The 23,502-nt window shown below is 45.6% G+C and overlaps 1 protein-coding gene across 6 annotated transcripts in view; it reads left to right on the top strand.

Moving 5' to 3' along the window:
• Positions 1 to 23,502, top strand: part of Prosap (SH3 and multiple ankyrin repeat domains prosap) — a 166,020-nt gene that overhangs the window by 59,390 nt on the left and 83,128 nt on the right. For all 6 annotated transcript variants that reach the window (XM_076763333.1, XM_076763334.1, XM_076763329.1 and 3 more), the window contains exon 2: positions 5,184 to 5,245. The gene's annotated coding sequence lies outside the window, so the exon portion shown is untranslated. The remainder of the gene's footprint in view (positions 1 to 5,183; positions 5,246 to 23,502) is intronic.

Genomic DNA, 23,502 nt, shown 5'->3' with positions numbered 1-23,502 from the left:
GGTATTTGTCATTCGCCACGAAGGAACGATTTCCGCGTCGTGGAACGCGATTTTCATATTTTCTTAAATTAAATTACTCCTGCGTGGAGGTCTAGCTAACATTCATACACCTTGGAGGTTTATTAAATCGCGGAAGAAAATTTATTTTTAATCTCGATATCGATCGGTTGATACCCTGTCTCTAATTGAATTAATTTCCAAATCTACTCGAGTTAGCTCAAACTTTATCTACTTTGGTCGACTTGATCTTAATCAGCAGCGATCCGGATGCTGTTCCCTCGGGCGTATTTAATACGAATCACATTAGCGATCACTCTACGATGCACACTTGGCTAAATATTCTCAAACCCCGATCATAGTCTGGCTTTGTTTGAAACCGTGATACGAAATATTGTTTTTAATCGCGCTACAATGAATTTCGAATTCAATTCTCTTATCGTGTTTACGTTTGATCGACTAGATATGGTCGACAGGTTGAATTCGAATCTAAACAACCTATTTTGCTACGCAATCGTGCTCTGTCCAGATATGGAAGGTCCGGTTCAGCGTGTTGAGAAACTGTCATCTTTCAAGGTCTAATTTCTTTTCTACGAACCTGTGTGTCCAAAAACTAAGCGTACAAAGAATGAGTGACAACGAATACGCTAGCTTAGCAGTAAGTGGTTGAACCTGCAGATCTATTAGATGCCCGTATAAGAAAACGTCATCAAATCCGGTGAAATCTCTTAGACAAACGCCGCAGAAAATGTTTTTGTCGGGGTCCTAATCGGGTACGTGATGCAATATAAGGTTAAGCTGGGTTAGGTTGTAAACGAGTCTTATTCGCTGAACTTCGCCTTTTCACCGTGCTTCTATATATAGGGAGTTTCACGCAACCGGACAGTATTGTAAAACGCAACTGCACTCTTAAAATAGCATCGTGCAACTCTTCCATGATTCCTCGAGTTGTTTTCTCTCAGAATTACATTCGAAATAATATTAGACATTTAAACGTAATCGTATTATCGCAGTCGTCGACAGGTGAATCGTCGCGAGAATAATAGCAAACGACAAAGGAACATGGCTGGCGCGGGTCGCAACAGCTTCGTTAAATATGGCGGCTTCCGCGAAACCGCGTGGTCGCGTTTTTCGACTTAATTTCGTCGCGATAAAATTGTTTCGGAAGACGATCGTTCTCACAGGCATTCCACCGGTTGTAATCCAATCCAATTTAGCGGCAACGCGATATGAAAACTCGACGCCCTCGGTATGCGCGCGCTATAATCCTTATCTTTTTATCGGCCGACAGTGCGACGTGTGCAGTCCTTCGTTTCACCGTCTTTATCTTTCTTCGGCTTTATGACACTTTACACGCCTCGTAACGTTCGCCATTCCGATAAAGGGCGACCCCTCCGGCCGCGTGTCGCTTGTAAATTACAGAGCCATTCTTCCGAACCGTTTCTGTCCTCCACATCACCGACCTTATCGCCCCCAAAAATCATTCTCTCGCGATAACGCGCACAAACGACCGGGCGAAAGACATTGTTCCGCTCGAAATATTTCGATAGACGAATTATTTGGCATAAAGTGCGTTACCCCCTCGAAAATATTTATATTCCGTCGGTTCGCGGGAATAGTTCGCCTACTTCCGCCACCCCCAGAAGTTTCTGCGAGCACGGAAATCTCGAAAACTAGGAGCTACGCGGTCGCGTTCCCCGGAGGAACGACGCTTCCGAAGCGCCTTCGACTTTGTACCTGTATTAAATTCGACACCGGATGCTTCGCGCGCAAACCTCATCCTGTTTCTCGGACAAAGGATTTCCAGGAAGGTGCTCGGAGCAGTTCGGACGGTATTCCCGAAAGAATTGAAACTATTCGCGAGACTAACGTTTCGAGGGATCCGAAGAATAAAAGGAGACGGAGACGATTTTTGCATAGCTGGCGAAAACTCCCTCTAACGAACCGATGGAAAAATAAACGTTGCTTGATCCAGCTGGTCTGAGATGAATTTTGTTAACATTTTTGAAAATTGAAAAGGATCTGTTGCTTCTCTGATAATAATAGACTCTTACAAAGAACAGTCCGTAGATGTTCCTATCTACTCGGACTGTTAATTGCTAGCCATCCGTTTCACGGTGCCAGGCTACCGTTTATCGTGATCCATTCTTAGCGTTTAAGGTTCGCGTCAAGTTCGCCAAAGTAGCTTCTGCTGTTCCGATCGTTCCTGTTGCTCGTTTTCAGCCGAGGGGAACCACTTTGGGGCCCCGAATCGGACGGGGGTCCGACAAAGCTAGCCCGCGAGGGGGGAATGCTTTCGAAAACACGAAGTGCGCCCGATTTTCTGCACGATCTGCGTCTCGTTCCTGGAAAAAGTCCATCGGGGTGGTCCGGCCTCGTCACGCCACCGTTTCGCGACGATCGAAAGCGAACGTGCGTAAAAAATCGAATTACACACCGCGGCTAGGATCTTTTCTCGGTTTTCAGCTGATAATTAATAGTCGCGGGAACTGGGACGCCCTACTTTCTTTTTTTCCACGGCCATTCAACTCCCAACCCTCGCGATACCGAACCTTTTTCTGTTGCATGCACCACCAGGAGAACCACAAGGAGAAGGGAGCACTCCATTCCCACAAAAATAAAACCATACGTCTAATAATAACTTTACTAGAACTTATTCCGACCGCGTCTGGGAACGCAGACTTACGTAAAGTGTTTCAGTAAAGTTGAGTAAATTTTTTTAATTGGAATCTCAGACGAGTATCCTTCCTCCTTTGGTATTCCAAGGATGGATCTTGGTGAAAACTTTCTTTTTAATTATCGAATCGACGGAACGAGGCCAGTGTCCTTTGACAATCATAACTGTGAACCTATCCTGCGACTCTTAAAAGTGTCATCGCTAAGTGGTTGGAGATTAATGTCCGATGTCACGTACCTCCATAAACTTTTTAATGGTCGGATTGCTCGGCCCCCGTGATCTATGCCACTTGCGTTTAAATTCCCCCTCGAAATAAAAAAATAAATAATTTTTCCAGAACGATTTGAAAACAGTTTTAAGATAACCGGGTGTCGGATAACTTTACTGTATTTTCTTCAAGTTTTATCAAAATGATTCGCGATAGACATTTATTATTAATAAATTAGGGGTATTTTAAGCGTACCTTGAATCCCGGTTTCAAATTTGATAGCAAAGTTACGGCGTATCGTTTGAGAATCGAGTGCTGGGATGAATTTTATCTTGTTAGAAGCTCGTTAAGTTATCCCTCCCCTTTGATAACCGGAAGATCCCGTTTGTTATTCAACGACCGTGTGTTATTCATGACGACAGGAGGCTCCTTAGATCGATGGAAGTTCTCTCACGGATGGAAACGCCTCTTCTCTGTAAAGTTTCTGAGGAAATGGAATTCTTTATCGCCTACGTCGTTGCCTTTGCTCCGTCGCCTCGATCGCTCTCGTTTCGAGCGTCTGCTCTTTTCGCTTCACGTGCTCGAATCTCGTTCGAGATACTCGTGCATGTACGAAAAAGAATGATCCTCGCGAAAATATCGTTTATTCGATTCTCCGGCCGTGGATATTGCCACGGGGAGTTTCGTGATCGCGCCTGGGATCCGCTGTAAATAATTTAGACCGTACTCCCGGGCCAATTTTAGTTAATACTCGAGCGGCGGCGAACATTCTCAGAATTATTCGTATTGGAATAAAAATTCTATTAGCGTCGATGACAAATGTAGTCCGTGGTTCCACCGATTCGCCTGGCATCGAGATCTCAACCCCTCGAGCGAATGAAAACCGAGTCTGCCGGGTGTTTCAAATTCCAGAACGTTTTGTATTCGCGGCCGTAATCGTTTCATGCTCCCCGATAGCGCGGAGGAAGAAATAACCTATTCGATAGATCCTTTACTGCGAGGAGGCCATTCCCTCGTGAAAATGTCCCCATGGTAACGCCAAGGTGGAAGGAAAATCTTGGGGAGCGTAAGTGTTCTTAACGCTCCGTCGAGACACAGACGTCGTTCCTTCGACTTTACGGTCGGAACATCGGGATCTTTTTCCAGAGATAACCTTCCCCGTAGAAATTTTCTCCAGGCAGAGATAGAAAATGTAACAGTCGCTATTGCCACCTGGATTATATCTCGTTGCGTTCGAGAGAAACAATGGTGGCTCGAAGAATTATCTTGTACTCGTGCATGCGGAGGGAACAAAGCTAGATTAGGCGGTACACCCCACGGAAGGGTTGCGTGACGACGTCGAGGGTGGAGAATTATTATGGGCCACTTTGTCTTTTTAATCCTTGGCAGGGTTGTCTGGCAATTTGGACCGAAAAATGAGGGCTCTCGATAATCTGTCTTCTGTGCGGAGGAGTAATAGGATCAGAGGACAAATTAGGTATATTAACCCAAAGTGGGCTGAAAACGACAGAATTTTGTTCTTTATGGTTTTCTTACCCTTTCACATGGGCATGAATAGTTAGGCAATATCGGTTCGAGTTTATTAAATCATTCTAAAATATATATCCAAGAAAGATTGAAGAATTGCAGGCCAGAGGAATACGTGGGTACAGGATTTGTAAGTCGCGGGTAAACTTGGCGGACGGGACGTAACTCGAGAACACGGGGAGGTCGGTAACTTTATATTTGACAACGGTTTCGAGTTGAACTTTGCACTTTGCCCGGGCCAGGTGTGTACGTTAACAGTTGGCAGAACGCGGCTACCGCGTGTTCCCGAGGAGTTGTCGGTTGCCGGTTTGCGCGCGGCCAAGTCCGGTAATCAGCTTACCGGCGATCTGTAAACGGATTATGTTGGAAAACAGGCTCACCGGATCGTCGATGATTTATCCAGCCGACGAGACGCGCCTTCGTGGCCCGATCGATCTCTCGATCCGCTAACGACACCGATTTTTCCCGCGATCGTTTCTTTCGATTCGATGAACTGTTGGAACGAAAGAGAAGCGTTTTCATCTTGATTAATATTTAAGAACGTTATTCCAGGGGGAAAAAGAAGATCGAGAAGCACCGAGTTAGATCGCAAAACGGTTCGGTTTGCTGACCCCTTACCGCGTTTCTTCCTTTCTGTTTTTATTCGTCGAGATCATTAAATAAGCGCCGGGGAGTCGTTTTTGCTAACGGATCTACCGAGTGGTCAGGAAGTTTCATTGTCAGCGGGCTGTAACGGTGAATTATCGGTTAACAGAATGCGTTGTTTCGTTGCAGATGCTGCGTTCGCCTTGCCGTCTTCGTCCGTATCTGGCCGGCGAGATTGCGCTCCGATTATGGTGAGTAAATTCCCTCCCCTTTCTCTTCGCTATCAATTATTTATGACGCAGCGGCGGACCGTTTCACCGTTCTCTTTATGGAATACCTCGAATGCTTTTCTGCGGATTCCAACGCTAGGAAACCCGATCGAATTTTCGTTTTCGGTACGACCCGTTTCTTTAAAAAGAAAGTTACATCGTACCTAGTCGATTCGGTTTTAAAAAAGAAAAAGTGAACTTAAATGTAACAGATATCGTTTGCGAGTAAAAGTACATTTTCCATCGTTTTAGGAGCGTGTTAACTCGCGGCGAAAGGCGATCCTCGAACCGCAGAAACGATTCGAAAGCAGTCAGTTAGCCCCGACGGTCCCGCGTATCTTTTTGATCTCGAGACAAAGGCTCCCCCGTGGTCGAAAGCGCTAAAAGCACGGGTCGGTTGCTTAGCGACCCGCAGCCACGCTAAAACGAATCATCTCGCAACGCCGTTTCCCGTTAACCTTTCCATTCTTCATCCCCAATTTTTCCCTCGTCCACCCTCGCGATCCCCGATCGTCGATGAAAGAATCGCAATAACCGAGGATTTCTTCGCGAACGGAGACGGAACGTGTCGCAACGATCCAGGCGAATCGGTTTCTCATCGAGTTCCAGTAAAATCTCAAGTGACGAATATATATGACATTTATTCCTCCTCCTGGAAGAACGCGTACCGCGATATCTCGGTCTATACATTATGGAACATCCACACCCATCGAGAACTCGGTGTGCTTTATTATTCGCCGCGACGCGCGCAATGATATCGCAATAATTTTCTACCGTCGAGAACTGGGTCACAGCCCACCAGCGCGTTACGAGCCAAAGATGAGCTTTGCGTCTCTTCTTTATTTGCGCATACTAACACGCGCGTTCCTCGAAATAAATAAAACAACCCTCCACGCGTACCAAGCAAACAGTACCTTAACCAAAATTTCTGCACAGAACATATTCGTTACGCTTGTATTTAATTTTCAGTATTAAAAATAGCCAAGAATCAAAATGACTAGCTATATTTTCCAAGATACCGTATCTCCAGCAACGTATTATTAATCGACGGATCTGCACGCAACTCCATCGAGTCCTAGAAAACAAATCTAAACACAGTTGTCATTGTTTTAGCGACCTGGGAAAAAATCCGCGAAGGACGTAAAATAATAGCTTGCTCGATGCTAAAGGTTAGGGTCAGGGCGATTCGAGCGTGTTCTTAAAGGTCGCGTCGCTTTTCTTCGACGATCAAACCACAATATCACGAGCCAGACTCGTCATTGAGTTTTAGTTGCTATCAGTATACAGGGTGTTCGGCCACCCCTGGGAAAAATTTTAATGGGGGGAAAATGAAGAATACCAATTTATTAATTGTTATTCTTCTCTGGAAGTTATTAACGTTTAAAGTTCCGCCCGTACTGAATTTTTTTCTAGAAAGTGGGTAGGATTTCGGGGGTATGCCTATTCACCAAAAATGATTGTAATGGACCCCTGCATCCAAATATAATTTTTCCAGAGTGCACCCTGTATACGCCACAAGAGTTGGTCACGATTCTTATCGTTTGGGCCCAGATTGCGTCGAGTTAAATGCCACGGGAAGGGGTTGAGATCCATCGGCCACGAGGTCGTTGAAGGACCACGCGTAATTTGGCGATCGATCGGGAAACGACTGCGTGGGAGGTGAAATTAAACGCGCGGTATGGAAGTGCAATTGTTCTCGAATTGAACCGTACTGTAAAGATTAACGCGTCGGAACGATTCGAGGAACGGACAGGTGTCGATTGGAAAACGGTGCACCTGTCCGTTCGGCGCCGTTGGCTTCTTCCTGGATCCACCTCCTGCGTCTCCATAATCGTGCAACTAATCGATGGCTTGTAGGCGGCGGACATTTGTTTGCGCCGAGCGCACGGAGGAAGAATCCGTCGGCGGTCTGTAGAACCCGATTGGTTACGCAATAACCCTCCTCGACTCATTTATTTGATTTCTTACCCTCTTATTGCGGGCATTACGGTAATCTAAAAATACGCGTACGTATATTATTATACGTAGTTACGAAAAATAACAGTAAATCAAACGCGGACTGGTCGAAGATTAAACAACATTATCCATTTTCGAAGTGTTAATTTGCTTTATTTTAATACGATTCCTTGAGTTCGATCAGGGAGCATAAATTTTCGGGACAGAGAGGATCGTAACGCGTCCAAACGATAGCGTGTAGAAGTAACAGCATCGTTAACGGATGAAGTAGATAAATAGTCATCGCAGTCGATATTATTTAAATAGAAATATAATCACCGTTCCTCTAATCGAATTTTACACGTTTACGATTTCTTAGTGCATCGCGAGTTATTCCAATTTGATTAACGACGCGGGGTGAAAGGTGTCAAGAGATACTAGAGTCGCCGAAGGAGTATAGCCATGTAATGAGGTAATATTACAAAAGAGCAGATTCAACACAGCTCCGTGAATATTGCATATAGAATTAAACTACCCTAAGTTATGCGGAATTTAATGCTGAGCTATTATTAACGCGGCATTAATATATTTGATAAATGTGACAGGGCAGGTGAAATTGATGTATCGACGGAACAGCTGTACCAATTAACATCAGGTAAATTGTAATCGTAATGAAATACGTTCGCGTTTCAGAGTTTTCGCGATATTTTATCTGCTCGGTGATTTAGACGAATAGGTATAGATATTTAATTGACGGGGGACGTGTTTTATAGCATCGTATAAAAAGGATCCGACGCTTTAACAAATAGTTGCACAACCGATGGTAATATTTCAGGGAAACAATTTTTAACGACCCCAAGTACACTGCTCGAAACAAATGAACCTCTTTTTCATACTTGCAATCGTTTCACCGGACTTTATTGCTTCTTAGCAACCACTCTCCCATATATTAAATTTTCGAAACTTTTACCAGGCGTCGTAAAACTAGACGAGATTCCGATGCAGCGGTCGGGGAGGAAGAAAATGTAGAAAAGATCGTGAAATTTGTCGCCCGGTAATATCTGATTGGTTGGATCGAACGGGTCTCGGGGACGATAAGAGCATCTGCAGCCTGGCCGATCGTAATCGAAATGGTTGGATCGACGGTGCGCGTCGTTTTGTTCGTCCCGTGGTTGTATGCGCTCGATTTACCGTTACCGCTTCTCGAGATGCCGTAGAACAGAGTCGAGCCTCTAATCTTACGGCACCGTCGTCTAATTAAAAGCACGGGGAAAAATCGCCATTTGCCTCGAACGGTAGATTCGCCGATAGTCGGGGCATCCCGACGCCGCGGCGCGCATCGTAACGCGAACTCGAGCATAGCTTGGACGCGACACGGTAGTACGCGCGTAGTAACATACTTGTTCCACGCACGATACAGTTACGAGCAGCTTAACCGTCAGGCCTCGTTGCATCCTACGAAATAATATCCATTACAATCGTCCAGGTGCGCATTCCCGCGAACATAATGCCCGAACGCGCTACTTGCGCGCAATTAGATCATTTTTACCACGCCTCCGTACTTGGGTAATTAAATTATCGAATCTATTCCAGAAAGCACTTCCAATTTAGTCGAATATTTAACAGGTAAATTTTATATTTATGGATGGATATCTCCGGCTGTTCTTAGAGAATAGAGAATTTTTATTTCGTACAGATTTTATTAAAACGAGAACTTTTATTTAGCCGCATTCGTCGTGACTTATAAGAGAAGTTTTCAAAGTTTCATTTCGACTGTTCCAACGGAACCCATCGAAGGAGTTTCATAACCGTTCTCGATCCTTTCTGGAAACAGGCTGGGAAAAATTGCGACCCTGGATCGCGGTCGATTTCGAGAAGGCGATAAAGCGCGCGAACGAGAGTCGATCGGAAGTTCGTTGCGCCGGTGACACATTTTTTTCCCGGGGAAATATATTGGCTGCCGCGTATCGAGTCGAATTCGAGAAGGCCACTCGATTTAATTAAACGAGCCCCGGGCGGGCGCGAAGCCGAGAGTTGCCGATAATTTCGTGCAAGTACGAAACAAGTGGATACAAATTTCAAATAAAATACGAGCATCCATCCATTGCTCCGTTAATTAAAAATACAAACCACTTATCCTACACCCGACGCGTCGAAGCTTTTCATTAGCTCCGAGTAAATCAACCCTCGGAAGACGAGCTCAAAGTTGAATCGAATCGAATTAGAAAAAGTAAAGGATATTTTCTTCGCGAATAGCGAGCGACAGATACCGCGTAAATTAGTTTATTCAGCCGCTTGGACGCTCGTTATTTCCGAAAAAAGTATACCAGTCTCGAATCAATTAATTTTCAATGCGAGATGCTAGGTGCATAATATTTGTTATCGGATCCGAATGCACGTATACTTGGAACGTTAATCCCGACCCGGGGGGAACAAACGATGGAATCGCGTGCAGATCTACGGACGCAATCGTTCGTCCTTGCGGTGGTCGACGAAAGAACATCGAAACGGAAGGCTCGACGATTCGGGCAGCGAAAACGCGCCATAGATTTCAATTTTTCCGATCTTACGGGTCGATCTTCGATACAAAAGGGCCGAGCGTAGCTCGTTTGCATCGTACGGTCGCGTATCGTGTCGGAGGATGTCGTGTACTGGCCCACTTTCGTTCGTTCGTGTCTTATCTGCCGTGGTCATCGCGTTTACGGAGTAATAACGATTGCGTTTGCTCGCGATATCGCGACCTTGGCCCTTTCCCTAGTTTATATCGGATCGAAACGTTCGTAACTATTCGCGTTCTTGGAATAGATTCCCCCTAAGATCGGAGCTTGGCCACGCGTACGTCGATGGCGGTCATTATTGTGCGCTTATCGAGACTCGTGAATCCTTTTTAATACTAAACCTACCGATACTTCATGTATACCCATTCCTACCATGACCGGTCAAATGACCAGTTTTCCTTTTTCACGTGCATTAGTAGTTTAATAGTATTATTAAATTAGTAATTTTCATTGGATAGAAGATAAAACGCTCTTGAAAACAAATTTTATTTCAAGTCAATACCGTAGTTAATTCCGGAGAAAACAATTGTTTACGAAAAAATGGCATAGTAATTATGCAAACACCCTGTATACAAATTTAAATTCATTATCAATTAAATAAAGAATTTATAGTCCAGTTTTATCCCACATCAGTCGTATGATCGACAGGAAGTGCTGAAGCCACTTTGGATATGCAGCGTCAAAGTAAATGTGAAAATAAACATAGAAGACAGCAAAAATTATAGTAGCTGGTACAGTCGTTGGATAGAGGATGAAATGCCCTTTAAAATGAGCGTTCGTGAGAGTCGATAGCTTTATTAGTTCCGGAGATATAGCGATTTTAGTTTCGCGTCGATGCGGTGGCTAGTTTCGGAAATACGAGCGATCGAAGCGTTTGTTTACGTTTCATTCAGATCAATGGACGCGCGCGCGCATAGATAGTAAACAGTGCGTAGTAAATTCTTGGAAATACTACGCCCGAAACTAGGTCACGAGAGTCACGTCTCACGTGCGACAAGGAGGTACGACGCGACGCGTCAGACGAAGACAGAGATAGTCAAATTAAGAAAAATACCCTTTTACATAAATTGCGATATCTCGAAAACGGAAAGTCCGATCGACAAAAACAAAAAGCCATTTTAAAGGGGAAGCTTCAGCGCTGCCAACAGTGGTTTAATAATTAATAAAACACTAGTAGTTTTGGAACTGCAAGCGTCTAAAGTTTTAGTATTTTTAATACGCGGTAATACACGTTTCTAAGGCGGTGAGAGCGCGGATAGTGGAATTTAAAAAATACCTCTTTACATAAATTACGATATCTCGAAAACGGAAAGTCCGATCGCCAAAAACCAAAAACCATTTTAAAGAGGAAGCTTTGCCGCTGCTAACAATGGCTCAATAATTAATAAAACACTAGTGGCTTCGGAACTGCACGCTTCCAAAGTTTAACTATTTTAATACGCGTAGTTAGACTGTTTTAAGACAATGGAAACTGAAGATTCTCTCCTTTCGTATTTGCTATACATATATTTCCTGTTTGTATCAGAAGCTGGCCAGAATTTGGTACCAAATTTTGTCCAGTATTTTATAAAAAAACAAAATATAAATCATTCAACCGATCATTTGACCGGTGGCGGTAGGTTTAGTGTTAAGTAGAGTAGTTTCCCACTTCTAGAAATGTCTTCGATATTTATTTAGAACATTCAACAATGACACTAACATTATTTAAAGTTTATACAATTTTGAAGACACAGAAACTACTCTTACTTTGTTTTCTTTTGTAAGATTTCCTCGGCGTTCGTTTTTGGAAAATGGAATAGAATAAATTGTCACCTAAACGCGGCCGTGCGCGGAATAAAATTTGTAGTCGTAATTATTGCACCCTGGAGTCGATTTTCGGCCTCCGGGGACCGGCCTGTAAGTCGCTCGAGATCGGGAATCGTTCGTTTCTCCTTCTCTTTCCGGCGGGTCGCCAGGGTACGCGTTCGCCTGACAGCATTCGAGGCACGTGCTCGCGAACACGCGTCGATCGTGCTAATTCAGTCGGCCGGCAGCGTTCGCATAATCGTTACAACGATCGTTTTCCCTTGTACGGTCGCGACGAAGACGAAACCCGCGAGGTTAATCCGCGAAACGGGCAACCTGCACGAATTTTAGACGCGCGTCGCTGCTCGACGAAGCAACAAGGGTCGATTCGACTGTGAGATTTCGCGAGGAAATCGCATTTCCCTCCTCGATCTCGAACAGTAGTCGTGGATCGAAATAACACGTGTCAGTTTATCTATCTATCGACGCGTTATCAACGCGAATACACGGATTATAGAAGCCTGTTTTTCGTGTGATCAGATTAGAAATTTGGAATCTGTACTTAGACTTTGATCGCTCCCGGCCTTGGTATCTGCTGCGATAAATAGGATTTCACGTGGACGGAAAAATCCCTGATGGATCGAATGGCAGCTCGTAAAACGATTTGATCTGCGTTTCGATCGCGAGGTGATTTAGATCATTCCGGACGATAGCTTCCGAGGATGATCGATAGATTCGAGGCGTTCGATGCTCGATAATATCGATGCGATAACCCTTTGGTCTCTGAGAATTCTTCGACCGAGCTACCCTGAGACACTTTCGCGGCATTCCTGGCGATAAAATGCGTTTGCGGAATGACCATTATAAGTAAAAATGGCGTCTTATGAATATGTAGAGTCCGGAGCAGGCCAGTAAATCGCATCGGTGCAGTTACAATAAATTTACCAACGATAGAGTTCGATTGTGTCGTTGATTGGATGTGTCGTTGGGTCGTTTCATAATTCCTACCGGTTTTTTCCTTATCTCGTATCTCGTTTGCTCGCGATGCAGTACTAAATAAACGCGCGCCATATTTTTCCGTGCCGGTTTCCATGCGTCTTTGAAGAAATGCGCCGTAACGCGTTGTATAAACGCGCTCGAATTAAGCGATTGCTGGCCCGCGTATCAAAAATGCACGCGGTGCAAACTGGGTCGAAATGGTTCTGCAGCGCCACTCGAGTGTAAAAGGCTCGATGCTGTCTTGTTTCCCGTTCTGTTACCGGCAATGTTCGCCGAAAGATTAAGCCTGGACAACGGTACACCAAATTATTTTCGATGCAAACTACATAAATAGAGAACTGAAACTCTCAAAGTAAAGTCATGTCTATTTTATCGTGGAGCCATAATACAGAATAATATCTTTTACTAAAAATTGTCGAATTCTGCGCGACGTATCGACGATCTCTGCATCGTTTTTCGAGTCGAAACGGTTTTCGAAGCGTGGATCGGTTCGATCGATGGCAGGAACTCGAAATCGAGCGTACGAGCGGTACGCTTCGGGTGGAACGAAGCCGTGGGAGTTGACGGCGTTGGAATTACCTCCGGATCGAAGATCCGAGAAATCGAACCACGGCCGATCGAGCTCTCACCGAACACGGTCCGCGTTCTTGCATGACTCAGCCGGCTGGAATTTCGCGACACGCGATACCGGGCTTAACCGGCGGTTTATTAACGCGGCTCCGGTAATTCTGACCACGGGCGAGCATTAGAAATCCCCGCGCAGCCTTCCGACCGCGCACGCTCGACCGTGAAAGGATTCCGATTGCAACGTGGCCGTTTGCTCGCGGAATCCCGTCTAGTCGAGCCAACGATACCCCCGGCGAGTTTATTCGCGTACCGTGTTTCTTTGACTTTCTCGTGACTGAGACGCATTTACCTCCTTATCGAGGAAACGGCTGTGCGCCGCGGCCCTTACGGCTCCTCGAGATCCATCAGGAACCGCCATCCTCCACGCACCGCCGCGCTACATTTCAAATTTACCACCCCGGATGAATTTCAACGACAGATTAATTGCACTCGTCTTTATCGAAAACCGCCCCGTTGACGATACACACCTCTCCTTTCGATTAGGATATAGGTTCATTGCATCGATAACATTTAACATAAATTGTTCTGTGTTTTTAATAATGGACTCTGAGACCCCTCAAATCGAAAGCTTTTAGTTTGGGATTTTTTTAGCAAGGATACCTTTATAGGTACTTTGGTAACACTTGTTAGTTTCTGTCATCCTCCAGAAGTGAACATTTAATCTAGTGTTAGAGAAATAAGTCGGAGATCTATGGAATTCTTTTGTCCCCCTAGAACTCATTGGGATAATTCAGCGTTATGCGACAACGCTGCAATAATAGCGTAATAAATATTCCCATCGGTCATTGGACGAGATTACATTCTTGTGTAAATGGGTCATACAGCCTCCGCCGAGGATCTCCGAAGCATGGGCCAGTGACTTTAAACGGAAAAACTGAGTCGTTTATTGAAATAAGGTTTCTTATCATGGTAATTCAAGCGTTTATTCAATATTCTTCTGATATAGCATGTTTGCGCAATGCGGATATAAACGCTTTCGACTGTTAACCAGGTCATCCTCAGACACATAAAATGTTATTGATAAGATTATATTATCCCTTTCCAGTAGCACGATAACACGTGCGTTCTCGATGTTTTACAGTCAATAATCTTTCGACGTCAATATCCATTCGCGCGCGTGTACGATGATTCCACCCATAGTTACGAGAAAAATTGGAAAACAACTATCGGCTCGCGAAACTCGGGCAAAAGTGGTGTCCAAATTCAACTTGGAAAGGGTTGGGTCTAAAAAAAAGAACCGTATTCTCTACTGCTTGGACGAAAAGCAGACAGAGGAGCGAAAGTGACGTTTGAAATTCTATTTCCATCGCGGGATCGTGCGTTTTTTCCCCCGAAGGAAACGTTCTTTCGCGGAGAGCAACGGCCACAACAACCTGTATCGGGATTTCACGCTTCCTCTCGCTCGCTCAATCTCACGATATGCGTTGACTCATCTTCGATTTATTTCAACGGACGACTCGTTTTTCCTCCCGATCGGCAACCGCGTTGCAACGTCCAAGGAAACGGGAACGTTTTTCTTCTATCGGTTGTTTCATCTGGAACTTCAATACCAGTCGTTACGAAGGTGGTATCCATTAAAAAATCGCTGCAAACGATATTCGAAAAGCAGAAACTCAATAACAAATGTTATCGAATAAAGTTCCTGTAAGAGAATTTACTCTTCGATGTTCCGACTCGAGTAAAGAATCTTGAAGATTACCGATACTTATTACATCGAGCATACAGGTAGCTGAAAGCTATGATTTTTTCCCCCCCTGCTCGGCGATTATCTACGTTCTCGGGGCGATTGAAAAGCTGAACCTTTTACGTCTCGAACCAAAGGTAAATGGACTTTCGTAATGAACGACTCATGCCGAGGCTCGTACGACAATCTCGCGTAAAAGGGAGAGCTGCGAGAGCGTACGATGGGTACCGTAGGTGTGTACGCCAGAGAAAACCGGTCCACTATAATTAAAGGGTCCACGACGACCGGGATCGTCCGGCTGTACGCGAGGGTACGCACCCTGAATAAACGTCCGCTCGAAGCTTGCTCGTGATTTCGGTCTTTCAAGGTTCAAATTTTCGAGCGTCGTTTACACACTCACCCGAGAACCGGCGAATACATAATCAGCGGCCACACAAACCGAACCGTTCGCCTTTCGACGGAGACTTTGCTTCGATCTTTGTTCAAAAAATTGCTAAATTCTCTTTTCGAGTCACTGCCGTTTCGAGAAGACCTTGCACGGCTATTGCAACGATTAATAAATAATTCAAAAATATAAAAATCTTCGTTTTAATCCTTTGCACTCCGAATTATCTTTCAATTTTGTTACCAGCAGCTAAAAAATAGGATATTCTAAACAAACAGAGGAGCAAACAAATTCAATTAAACGTCCGCTTTATTTACGCTATTGTATTTTGTAATGTTCAAGTGTATGATATTTCTTTGGTTCGAAGAAGCTCCTGAGTGCAAAGGGTTAATATGATACGACGACCCTTCGACACGGTCTTTAAAATTCGAGTCTTCCTCTATCTCGATCCAAGATTACGAAAAATGACTAGCGCGGAGTAGAACGCGTCGACGTGGACGTTCGGTGGCGGGGTTAATTTTTCTCGCCGCAGATTAAAAGGTTAACGCGCGGCGCCAGGACTGGCCGACGAAGTCGCGGAAGGGCAGGGAGGATCTCGACGACCGTGACAGCGCTTAGTTCGTGCACGACTTCGATCGGCAGCCGTTCGAGAGGCTTCGAGGAATACACACACCGTCGTGACCCGTCAGCTTTGCATGCCGATGTTCGGGCTCCGGGGCGTGAGCCGTGTGTCGTGCACGTTGCATCGTCAGCACGCAGAACTAGATACGGTCGCGTACTGGGAAACCACTGCCGCGAGAAACGAGATCTTTACCTCGTACGAGGGACGGGAAAAGTTCGAGGAAGACGGCGCGCCGGACAGTAGTGTCTCGCTTAAAGACGAGAAGCTTACCCCGTCTGTTGTCTTCGATTCTATTTTCGAGCGTAACGCGGTCTTTAGGGTTGAAATTCACCAAGGGTGGTCGAGATTTGAAACGTTTGACAATTGCACTTTCATTGCCCGTCCAGAGTCGAGAATGAAATGAATAGAAATGTATTCCTCGAACCGAAGGGCTACTATATTCAGTCGAACGGTGCAACGACCGCGTTCGTCCTATTAAAACCGCGTACTCGAATAGATTACTGGCCTGAATAACGACGATATTGTTATGGTGCGCGCAAGTTGCAGCGGCCTCGATGTAGTTCGGTTCGTTCTCATCGGGTGAACGGCCACATCGATTGCTCGGACGGAAAAACCCGAGCGTTGCCGCGGTCGGGAAATAACCCGGTTGATATTAATTCCACTTGCAATCGATTCGATTAATTTCCATAAATTGGATTACCGTTAATTGGCTCGGCGGTCCGCGGTACAACGGATGTTGCGAGCCTCGTCTAAAGTGTAAATAGATTACCCAGGGCCCTTTGACGTGGAAAAAGCGCGCGTACCGGTGTCCCTTTCGTCGACGCGGCTTTTTGCCGGCGTCCCGTGTCGAAATCAATCGAGGGCCCTGCGTCGAATAAAACGAACGATACACGCGCATAGAGAACGGACGGGGTGTGGCACGTGTAATTCGGCCCCGCGTTTTCTCGATCCCTTTTTCGCTTGTCCGGCTCGCGAGCTCTAATTCTAACGCCGCGGATCAAAGAGCCGCGTCCCGCCTGGCTCATTAGTCATAATGATTCCCCGATGCCTGGAATTATCGCCAGACTATCGGCCGGTGGACCCTCTAACTGGCCAGCGTTTCGCGCCGTGCCTCGAATGGGCGAAAAATAGTCGGACCCTCCTCGATCGATCTTTCGTGGCCCGTCCGACGTTCTCACGAGCGCGACGCGGCCGAAAAGCGATCGAAAGTTTATTAAAATATCAAGTTGACATCGCACGGTGCATCGACCGAGGGTTGAAAGCAGCATACCATAGAGGAAATTTGAAATAAAAATAGCGACAGGTCCGAGACAGGGGGAGGGCACCGTGGCTGCGGTTAACGCCACGGAAATGGAGCGAAAGGGCGATTAACCCTTGGGCCACGTGTCGGGGAAGCTTCAACAAGCGTGAGTTTATTTTATAATCCACCTGGTCGTTCGCGTCGTTCGTTTATTTATTTACGTAAACGGGTAGTCGCCCTTTCGTTGCGAACATTATAATTAGACTGCGAATTTCCTCCACTTATGGCGCACGTATACGCACCTACGCAACATAGAATGCTATTATTATTATATTACTCCGCGATATATGTATTCTAAACACGTTTGGACGCCACTTTCCTATTAGCATACAGCTATAAATACGCGCATAATAATAGTCTTTATTACTACACGCAGATACAAGGTACCTACGATACGATCGTGGTCGGAATTAATGTGCATGCTTCAAAAAATAGCTACTCGAGAGAAAATACAATTTATGGGTGAATCGATATAGGGATGCTGAATCTTGTTAAGAAAATCGCGAGTTCTTTTTTACGACCATTGAAAATAGTTGGACTCCATCGAGGGATGATAGAGCGGTTTTCGAAGGACCTGTAGCTCCGAGGGAACCTAGTCGCAAAAAGTCTTAGCTACGCTATGTTAATTTACAGCAGAGATGCGCGTTCGCGTCATGCTTTCGACACGCTGCGACGTCGGATGAATTTACGACTCGTCGCCCCGAGGACACCCTTTATCGACGATAGCTTTTTCGTCGTCCTTGCTCGACGCTCGTACAAACAGTGCGAATTTTTTGCGAGATCTCGAAAGACACGAGAGAAAAACCGGAGGCAGGATGCGGGAGGCGTATCCGGCGACGTGTATGGCATTTAATTAGCCACCGTCTACCGCGATTTATTAAAAATTTCTCCCGTCATCGGTGCTTTCTGGATGACTACTAGTCGTTCGAGAATATCTAGGGGTTGCATCGGTTTCTTCCGTCGACTAGAATTTAGTGGAACCTCTCGCGTGCCTCGCAAAGACCGCCAGAAGCTCCCTGAAAGAAGCTCCGATGGCTCGAACCGCGTTTTCGAGCAGCGAATTGCGGCGGTGGTCGATCGGTCGGCTAACCGACGAACTCTCCAGGTAATTTTCGCTCGTTGGCGATCGAGGAGTTGGAAACTGGCGCGGTTGGCCCGTCAGAAGCAGACGCGAGCGATTTCGATCGAGCAGGCGGGCCGTGTTCGAGCTCAAAGGAGAATTCCATCGCGAAGTTGCGCGTACCGTTGCCGCGGCGCGCGATAACCGGTAATAGCCTCGACGGTAACAGTAACAGCGTAACTGACCTACAGACAACTCCACACCTGGACGCACCGCGAAACCTCCAGGAACGTCGGCCCAACTGCCCTGATCATTCGCCACCGATTCGATCCTCCTTCGATCGCGAAAAAGTCAAGTTTATCGTCCATATCCACGATCCGACCCCTCCTCAAACAGACACAAACGTCCACAAATGGATCTTGGGTCAAATCATAACGTTACTTGTGTTTCTTTCAATGGAAATATTCTTTTACTTGGAGTCAGAGAATGTTTAGTTCGAAAGATATTTTATAAAATAGTTTTTAAACTAGACTCGAACAAGTAAAGTTCCCTGAGAAGCGAGGACGTTAAAGTCACGTTTGAGGGGTTTTTCCGCCCAGCAGGGGGATGATCCATCTTCCCACGTTCGAATTTATCCCCCATTCGCCTCGTTTCACGGCACATTAGCATAGCTGAGAGACCTTAGGCTGCCTCCGGGTCACAGATGGATATAGGAAACGAATCTTGGTCGTGGAAATACGCCGAACGCCAACGATACGGGGTAATTAAAAGAGCGGGCGAATTGTTCGCGCGGATGACGCGGTAGGACGTTGATGGAACTCTTTTCCTGCGAGTAAATCGCGGACCTCTCTCGGAAATTCTAATTAGCCGCTCGACCGTGTCGAAACCTTTCGATCCGCCCGGTTCTCACACTTCCCTTCGAGACGCACGAACGAGATTCCCAGTAGGTTGTTGCAGGAAAATCCGATCGAGTGCGTTCACGCCGCGAGAATAGAAAGGGATCGCGAGCCGCGAGAAAATATCTGCGTAGACGCGACTCGTTAGATCCTGATCGATCCTTCGAAAGATTCAAAATTTTTCTTTGACTTGGGTTCGCTACAGACTCGTCGAACAATATTACTGGTAAGGTAGATTCGCTATCGTTGGAGAAGAGTATTCAGGAAGCAAACGAGAATAATGTTATGCGACACCGAAACGAGTTGCACAGCCATAACTTCGTCTCGTGGCTGCATGAAAAATGAAAGCGCGAATGGGCGGGTCAAAGTTTAAGGAACGTCTGCGATTCGTACTAGAATATTCTACGTTAAATGCTAGTGACCTTAATGATTACAAGGATTTTCCACGCATGGACGTTGCTCATTTTCGTGCCTTATGGGAGTCGGTAATTCCGGTAATAAAAACAAAATCAACCGTTATGGTGAACTCAATCCCACCTAGTGAACGATCGTTGAATACAATACGATTCTTGACCGCGGGAAAATACGAAATCTAGCAACTATGTATCCTCCCAGAGTATTGGACAAATTATCACGGTACGAAGAATGTTCCGAATAATAGTGGTCGACGGTTAATACAAACTTAAAATAGAAAATCGCATGGTAGCTAACACGTTAATAGTTTGAACAACCTCCAACTACTTGGTAGCTTATTAGTGCATAATTATAATAGTTTGAACGGATTGCCCAAGCGACTTTTACTCTTTGCACACCGAACTATATAATCACGAACCGATTATGAGAGCATAATGTCGATGGCGTTGCGGATAAGTTGAAACACAGGATTGTAGTAACAATTCGTTTAATTAACCACGATCAGGTTTCATATAAAATAATTCGTGTAATCGTTATTTCGTCTACTAACCACGACGGAAGTCGCTCTTGCATGTTCTTACAACCTTTAAAACAACTTGCATAATAATTTCACGATCGAAGAAGGTCCAGAAAATTAATTTAAAGCTGAGTTTGCACGCAAGCCAAGTATAATCGGAAAATTTAATTTAGTAAAAAATATATATTCTGCAATTTCTAGGCTCTACTGGACCTGGCTAACGAATCGTTGGAAGCACGATCTTTTCTACGAGAATGACCACTTGAATGCCATAATTTAGCAAGCTGTCGCGCTCCTTATACGCCTCCTGGTGATGTCCCAATTATACGCGACGAAGCTGTTAATTTAGCTAGGTCGAAAGTGATTTGTCTCTAGCTCGAGTATCAAAGTTTGCCCGAAGAATGGCTACTCGCGCGTTAGGCGAACCGACTCGATTCTAATGTAGAAGTTATATCGAGGGTTTAGCAGGGGATAAGAAGTTCCATTAATCATTTTGGGAGGGAACAAAGCCCCATTCGCGTGCGTCAATTATTCCGAGCCGGGATCCGCGTGTAAACGACGGTAATCTTCGCGGGGATTACTCGAAATAAGCGGATACGTACTTGGTTATTTTATACCAGACGCGTCATACTCCTTCATTCCCGTGGGGGCCCATTTGCATTTTTCCAGAGGTCGAGGCGTGTCAAAAATTTGGTGCACCATATAGTCTCGAACAGTTGTTTTATTACTCTCGACTCGCATAGACGATCGCTAATTATTCTTTTCACCGTGGTCGTAACTCGTAAATTTAATTCAACGCGTAATTAAAACGCTATTTTTTCGTAGTTAGTTTATTGAAATTAGTCGACGTATTTTACGCATTTATGATGTATGCTAATACGAGGCGCATCGAACGCGCAGGGACGGGCAAAAGAAAATATTAATTCATGAAATATATTCCGTATACGCTTTTCATACGTTGTCCGTATTAGCATAAAATCTGCAATCTAATTATGTTTCGCGAGAAAAAGAAGCATCGACCGTTTAAATAAATGAATCCCGATGCAAAAGTCGCGTAGCTCGCGTTTGGACCCTCGCCATTAACGCTCCGTAGACGAAAAAAGAATTTCATCTAATTCTGGCTGACGTCCGGACCCGCCGAATAGGTAATTATAAGTTTTATGTCCGTCAACTTCTGCGGTGGCTGTTTCGCCTCTTAAGAGGGTCGTTAGATCGGGAGCAGCACGCTTAGGCCACTCGGGATCTACATATGCATAGGGGAGAGTGCCGCGAAACAAGAAATCGAGTATTATTTCGCTAATACATGGCGCACGTTAATGCCATCGGCCGTAATTAGCGTGCAATGCCTTTACGAACGCCATTAAAAGCGATTGTCCGATCCAAATAAAATTCAATTCTCGATGAAAGCAAAAAAGATAGAAATAGGAAAATTCAGACTCCTGTATCTCTCGAGCAAATTCGACGCTGTATTTAAATTCCATCGAAATCCCCGATCGATTTCGCGTGGAGCACCAGCAATCGTCGTGGAGGGGGTGCGAGGATTGTTAGGGATTTTTGTACGGCCGGTGTGCACAATGATATTTGCATCTCGCGACGGGATCGGTGGCTCATCTGCTTTCAGGGCGCGTTAAAGGTTGGCTCGTTGGTTCGCCACGGAGTCCCTGCGTTCCATCGAAGCCCGAGGGATCGACGACTTCCTCTTTCTCACGTTTGGCTGGTCGGTTCGGTCGTGACGATGAGAACGCCACTCGCAACCGAGCGGGGGACCGCGATGGAAACGATGCTTTAAGACGACACACACGGGGGCCGCGAGAGGAACGCTTTTCTTTGTATGCATTCCACGCGTGGCGGTACGTGACATAATCGGCACGACACGCGTGTACAACGGTGCCATTATTCGCGAACAATGGGACAAGCCGCGGGGGAGGTGGCTCGAGTTGAAAATTGTGCGTCGACCAGCCGGATGTTGCTCCCGAATCCTGTCGGTGATTAAATTCGAGACACGAACCGGAGGATCCCCCGAGAAATTTCCATGTTAATCGAGCCCCGAGCCGACGAGGAAACTTTTCCGGCCCCCCCGGCTACTCCGCTCCGACGACCAATCGTTTTCTTCGCTCCCCAAATCACGGTTACGGCCATAAACGACCCGCTCTGGCTCTCCTCTTGTCTATTTTCATCGAATCGAAACGGGAAATGGCCGACAAATTAGCTTAAACGATGGTTCATGCTTTTCTTGATCTTATTAAAATCGTATAATAAGTTTCTCTGTCTCTGTCTGGTAATCGTCGTGTAACTATGTACCGTACCATCGATATCGTCCGTGACCCGGGTGTGACCCAAGATGATCGTTTGTCTTGCTCCTAGCACGTCATTAATATTACCCAACGCAGGAAACAGATTGCTCGGTTTTATTAACCGAATCTGTCACGATTTCAAAAATCCACATACCTCGAAAACACTGCTCGACTCATTAGCACGCTCGCAGTCGGAATATACAAGTGTTGTTCGACCGCTACATCAAATTACATACCGTACATTAACGAACTTGAGAACTTAACAAGTTCCTTCGTTTTGCGGTTCGGTCGCCTAATGAACAAAAACGTCCAACTTTCGTACCCTCTTTCTCCTGCACGTTCGAGCGCTCGTCTACGTCTTCGTTCAGCTCGCTCTACGAAATTACCTAACCCACATACACCTTGGTTGAACGCACTGCCAAAGCCTTTACTTATTTATCACACTTTTCTTAGTGGCACTGCCTTGTCGTCGTTACCTTCGCCTTAATCTATTATTTGCTATCATTCTTTTGCTTCTATTCTCACAATTTGTAGCTATTCATTTTATGGATGGTGCATCGGGAAAACTTTGTAACGCGAGACTAATGTAGGCGCAAGTTCCCACTCGCGTCTTCCTTATTCTATTTCGATAGCAATACTTTGATTTTTTCCGAGAGATTGGAACGGTTAATAGGATACGGAGTGAGTCGTATTAAAAACGCGTAATAATAGTAATAAATGCCAGAAACGGGAATGGTCCGCGCCACCGTGGGACCGTTTTCGCGGGGCCCGTGCGCAAACGCCAGAAACTGGCGGCTCGCCGTTTCTCCGAGGGGAACAAAGGCCCACTTATCTTCTCGCAGGCAACGCTCGATCTTAATACTCGAGACCTTAAGGTTCCGGCGAGATTAGGTGTTCCTTCGGTCACGACGTGGATTATCGAGCGCCACGGTAGAAAATGAAAATAGAAACAGCGAAGGAAACGGAAACGTATCGAACGATGACGCCTCTCGTTCGCCGGTTTTGCGATAGAAGCTAATAGATACGCGGTAGCGTTTCTCGAATGTGTCGGAAGTGAAATTAAAAAGAAAATTAGACCCAAGATCGATCGGTTCCCGCAGTTCGAGAATGCGTTTCGATTCTGGTTCGACGCGCCAACGTTGCTATTAGCTGATTATGCGTGC

This window comes from Colletes latitarsis, chromosome 4, assembly GCF_051014445.1.
Source record: "Colletes latitarsis isolate SP2378_abdomen chromosome 4, iyColLati1, whole genome shotgun sequence".
Lineage (NCBI taxonomy): Eukaryota > Metazoa > Arthropoda > Insecta > Hymenoptera > Colletidae > Colletes > Colletes latitarsis.
This window is presented reverse-complemented; position numbering and strand designations above follow the sequence as displayed.